This window comes from Triticum urartu, chromosome 4A (genome assembly GCF_056163025.1).
Source record: "Triticum urartu cultivar PI428250 chromosome 4A, HENAU_Tu73, whole genome shotgun sequence".
Taxonomy (NCBI): domain Eukaryota; kingdom Viridiplantae; phylum Streptophyta; class Magnoliopsida; order Poales; family Poaceae; genus Triticum; species Triticum urartu.
The window spans coordinates 287382875-287388842 of NC_141876.1; positions in this window are offsets into that span (position 1 = coordinate 287382875).

Consider the following 5968-nt stretch of genomic DNA (forward strand, 5'->3'; position numbering starts at 1 on the left):
ACCTTTCCTAGGAAACCGTTGTTTGGCTATGTTACCGCCTTTGCTCAGCCCCTCTTATAGCGTTGCTAGTTGCAGTTGAAGTTGAAGTTTGTTCCATGTTGGAATATGGATATGTTGGGATATCACAATATCTCTTATTTAATTAATTCATCTATATACTTGGTTAAGGGTGGAAGGCTCGACCTTATGCCTGGTGTTTTGTTCCACTCTTGCCGCCCTAGTTTCCGTCATACCGGTGTTATGTTCCTTGATTTTGCGTTCCTTGCGCGGTTGGGTGTTATGGGAACCCCTTGACAGTTCGCTTTGAATAAAACTCCTCCAGCAAGGCCCAACCTTGGTTTTACATTTGCCTAACAACCTATCACCTTCCCTTGGGTTCTGTAGACTCAAGGGTCATCTTTATTTTAACCCCCCGGGCCAGTGCTTGTCTAAGTGTTGGTCCAAACCAGAGCCACCTCGGGGAAACTTGAGGGCTGGTTTTAGCTGTACGTAGTGTTCATCCGGTGTTGCCCTGAGAACGAGATATGTGCAGCTCCTATCAGGATGTCGGCGCATCGTGCGGTCTTGCTGGTCTTGTTTTACCATTGTTGAAATGTCTTGTAACCGGGACTCCGAGTCTGATCGGGTCTTCCCAGGAGAAGGAATATACTTCGTTGACCGTGAGAGCTTGTGATGGGATAAGTTGGGACACCCCTGCAGGGTTTGAACTTTCGAAAGACGTGCCCGTGGTTATGGGCAGATGGGAATTTGTTCATGTCCGGTTGTAGAGAACTTGACACTTAACTTAATTAAAATGAATTAACCGCGTGTGTAGCCGTGATGGTCTCTTTCCAGCGGAGTCCGGGAAGTGAACACGGATCTTGTGTTATGCTTGAACGTAAGTAGACTCAGGATCACTTCTTGATCATTTCTAGTTCACGACCGTTGCTTCACTTCTCTTCTCGCTCTTATTTGCGTAAGTTAGCCACCATATATGCTTAGTGCTTGCTGCAGCTCCACCTCAATACCTTTCCAACCCATAAGCTTAAATAGTCTTGATCTCGTGGGTGTGATATTGCTGAGTCCTCATGGCTCACAGATACTTCCAAACAGTTGCAGGTGTCGATGATACCAGTGCAGGTGACGTAACCCAGCTCAAGTGGGAGCTCGATGAAGATCGTGTTCTTTGTGTTGTTTTCTTTCCAGTTGATCAGTAGTAGAGCCCAGTTGGGGCGATAGGGGATCTAGCATTTGGGGTTGTCTTTCTTTATGTTGGTTCCATAGTTGGACCTTGATTGTATTCTGGATGATGTATGCTATATTTATGTATTGTATGAAGTGGCGATTGTAAGCCAACTCTTTATCCCTTTCTAATTCAGTACATGGGATGTGTAAAGATTACCCCTCTTGCGACATGCCTACTATGCAGTTATGCCTCTAAGTCGTGCTTTGACACGTCGGAGATATAGCCGCATCGTGGGTGATACAAGTTGGTAATCAGAGCCTTCCCCAACTTAGGAGCCCCCTGCTTGATCGAATCGCTGACGTTGTTGAGTCTAGAAAAATGTTTTGAGTCTTACGATTATATATATCAGAGAGTAGGATTCTTTTTACTCCTCAGTCCCTTCGTCGCTCTGGTGAGGCCTCCTGACGTAGAGTTTTAACTCTTCTCTCCTCAAATTTCACGAATTTTTTTAGGATCACGTGGGTATCTTGGAATCGTTTTGATGGTTTTGTGATGAGAACATTGCTCTTGGTGCCTCCTGACATTTAGGGGTTGTGGCAGTGTCCCGGGGAGTTGAGCTCCAAGGTGTTGTCGTCACAATTTTATCGTTGTAGTTCTGGAATACCTGAGTTCACCGACATCGAAAATCTCTTTTATGCAGTTGTTGGTGAGATAACCTGACGCCACCCAGTACTGGGGAGGGAGTTCAGGAGTATTGCCACAACTAGTATAACAGATGCTTTTGGAAGGTCGAGGTACATGATGTTCGGAGTTTTCTTGGTTATGTGTTGACGGATGGATACAGTGGAGCGTAGGGCTTGTTAGTTGTGTGATATATATTTGTTCCTCCTGGTATCCCCAACACCATATTGCAAAACCAGAAATTTTTGGAGGAACATTTTGAACATTTACGTGCTATTTTTATTGCTCTAGGTGATGCATGTTTGTTTGGTAACCTTGGAAAGCGCACCTTTTGCACCGATCGAGTATCTTTTCTTGGCTATGTTGTTACTCCACATGGAATTCAAGTTAATAAAGCCAAGATTGAAGCTATTGAGTGAGGAGTTTCCTTGGCCTCACTAGTTTCTATAGGCGTTTTGTGTGAGATTTCAGCACCATTGCTGCATCTCTCAACGAGCTTACAAAGAAGGATGTGCCTTTTGTTTGGCGTACTGCACAGGAAGATGCCTTCACGGTATTGAAAGATAAGTTGATACATGCTCCTTTACTCCAACTTCCTGATTTTAATAATACTTTTGAGCTTGAATGTGATGCTAGTGGAATTGGATTTGGAGGTGTGTTATTACAAGATGGCAAACCTGTTGCATACTTTTCTGAAAAATTGAGTGGGCCTAGTCTGAACTATTCTACTTATGATATAGAATTATATGCTCTTGTTCGGACCTTAGAAACATGGCAACATTATTTATGGCCCAAGGAATTTGTTATACATTCTGATCATGAATCTTTGAAACACATTAAAAGTCAAGCAAAACTGAACCATAGACATGCTAAATGGGTTGAATTCATTGAGACTTTCCTTTATGTCGTTAAACACAAGAAGGGTAAAGAAAATGTTATTGCTGATGCATTGTCTCGTCGTTATACTATGCTTTCACAACTTGACTTTAAAATATTTGGTTTGGAGACCATCAAAGATCAATATGTGCATGATGCTGAATTTAAAGATGTATTGCAGAATTGTAAGGAAGGGAGAACTTGGAACAAGTTCATTCATAACGATGGATTTGTGTTTCGTGCTAACAAGCTATGCATTCCAGCTAGCTCCGTTCGTCTTTTTTTGTTGCAGGAGGCGCATGGAGGAGGATTAATGGGACACTTTGGCATCAAGAAGAGAGAGGATATACTTGCTACACATTTATTTTGGCCAAAGATGAGACGGGATGTTGAGTGTTTTGTTGCTCGCTACACTACATGTCAAAAGCTAAGTCACGACTCAATCCTCATGGTTTATATATGCCTTTGCCTGTACCTAGTGTTCCTTGGGAGGATATTTCTATGTACTTTGTTTTAGGTTTACCTCGAACAAAGAAGGGGAGGGATAGCATATTTGTTGTCGTGGATAGGTTCTCGAAAATGGCACACTTTATACCATGTCATAAAAGCGATACTAAATTATTTGCTTGATTTGTTCTTTCGTGAAATTATTTGCTTGCATGGTGTGCCAAATACTATTGTTTCATATCGTGATACTAAATTTCTTAGCCACTTTTGGAGATGTTTATGGGCTAAGTTGCGGACTAAACTGCTTTTTAGTACTACTTGTCACCCCCAAACTGATGGACAAACTGAAGTAGTCAATAGAACATTGTCTACTATGCTTAGGGCTGTTTTGAAGAATAATAATAAAATGTGGGAAGAATGCTTGCCTCATATTGAATCTGCTTATAATCGTTCAATGCATTCTACTACTAAGATGCGCCCTTTTGAAATTGTGTATGGTTTCCTACCTCGTGCACCTATTGATTTGTTGCCTCTTCCATCTTCGAAGAAGGTTAATTTTGATGCTAAAGAACGTGCTGAGTTGATTTTAAAAATGCATGAGTTAACTAAGGAAAAGATTGAGCGTATGAATGCCAAATATAAACTTGCTGGAGATAAGGGTAGAAAACATGTTGTGTTTGCACCTGGAGATCTTGTTTGGTTACATTTGCGTAAGGATAGATTTCCTAATTTGTGCAAATCAAAGCTAATGCCACGTGCTGATGGTCCTTTCAAGGTGTTAGAGAAAATAAATGATAATGCATATAAACTTGAGCTGCCTGCAGATTTTGGGGTTAGTCCCACTTTTAACATTGCAGATTTGAAGCCTTATTTGGGTGAGGAAGATGAGCTTCCGTCGAGGATGACTTCATTTCAAGAAGGGGAGGATGATGAGGACATCAATACCATTGTTACACCCACAGCCCCTGCTGCTATACATACTGGACCAATTACATGAGCTCGCGCACACCAATTAAATTATCAGGTACTTTGGTTTCTTGGTAATGATTCTAATGTTCATGAGAATATGATGCTGCCTAAATTGGATACATTTGTTGTGCTTACAAATGAAGGTCCTAGCATGGATAAGAGGGATGAACACTTGAGCAAGACAAAGCATGGAGATGATTTCATGTGTAAGGGGATCAAGAACGGAGTTACCAGTGATGATTTTAGCACTTTGGAGCCACCATAAGGAGTGCATGAAGCCTTGGACGAAATGTACAAGATGTCACTTCATAAATTTCGTCCAGAGGCTATTCTAGGTGCTGCGTCACCTTATTATTGTGCCAGGCCCATGTATTTTCGAAATACTTAAGTATATGTTGTTTTTGGAGTCCGTATGTGTGGGGAAACAAGAGTTAGGGTTGGTTTCGAACCCCTCCTCCAAGGGCCATGAAATCACCCCCCTCTTCCTCCATATATACAGGCCTTAGGGCATCGTTTAGACTTTGGGTTTTGTTTAGATTAAAACTTCGCCAGAGCTGCAACTTTGCGTACTTCGTTTGTGTTCAACGACCAGACCAAGGTGTCACAAAACCCCACCTTGATCAATAAATCTTTCATCTTATATTCGCAATAGCCAGATTGCAATATCAGTTTCTTGCTTGTTCTTCGTTTGATCGCAGGAATAAGACCCTCGTGGTCAGGTTGATCATGCTCCGGCGTGGTCAATAACCCCTCGGAAGTTGGTTTTTGCACTATTTGCCACCAAACGTGAGATAAGAGAAGTGTGTGAGAACCCATCTAGTGTGATGCACTACATCCTTTTGTGCAAGGATGATGCATCACAAGCTAACACCTCTCACACTCTACCTTTAGTGTTGTCTTCTCTTTTGCAGGAATTCCAAGATGTTTTCCCCAATGAGCTACCTCTGGGGCTTCCTTCACTACGAGGCCTCGAGCATCGCATCGACCTCATCCCCGGAGCACCTCTTCCAAACAAAGCTCCCTACCGAGTCAACCCCGAAGAAACCAAAGAAATACAAAGGCAAGTAAATCATATCATAGACCATGGACATGTGCGCGAAAGTTTGAGTCCTTGTGTCGTTCCGGTCATTCTTGTGCCAAAAAGAGACGGTAGCTTTCGCATGTGCTCCGATTGTAGACCTATCAATGCTATCACCGTTCGTTATAGGTATCCCATTCCACGCCTTGATGATATGCTTGATGAACTTAGTGGTGCCACTATCTTTTCAAAAACTGATCTTAAAAGCGGTTACTATCAAATCCGCATAAAAGAGGGTGATGAATGGAAAACTGCTTTCAAAACAATGTTTGGTTTGTTTGAGTGGTTAGTCATGCCTATGGTTCTATCGGAAGCACTGGGTACTCTGATGCGTCTTATGAATTATGTGTTTCGCCCTTACATTGGTGAGTTTGTTGTGGTCTACTTCGATGATATCCTTGTTTATACCAAATCTCTCAAAGATCATGTCACCCATGTTCAAACCGTTTTGCAAACTCATCGAAAAGAGCGTCTATATGCTAACATGGAAAAGTGCCTTTTTGGCATTGATAAGCTCATTTTCTTGGGTTTTTTGTTTCCTCTAAGGGTGTTCATGTTGATGACTCTAAAATCAATGCTATTAAAACTTGGCCACAACCAACCAACTTGAATCAAGTGCGTAGCTTCATTTGTTTAGCCGGTTTCTACCGTCGATTTGTCAAGGACTTTAGCACCATTGCTTCACCTTTGCATGCTTTGAGCAAGAAAATGCACCTTTTGTTTGGGGACCATCCCAAGATACCGCTTTCAAT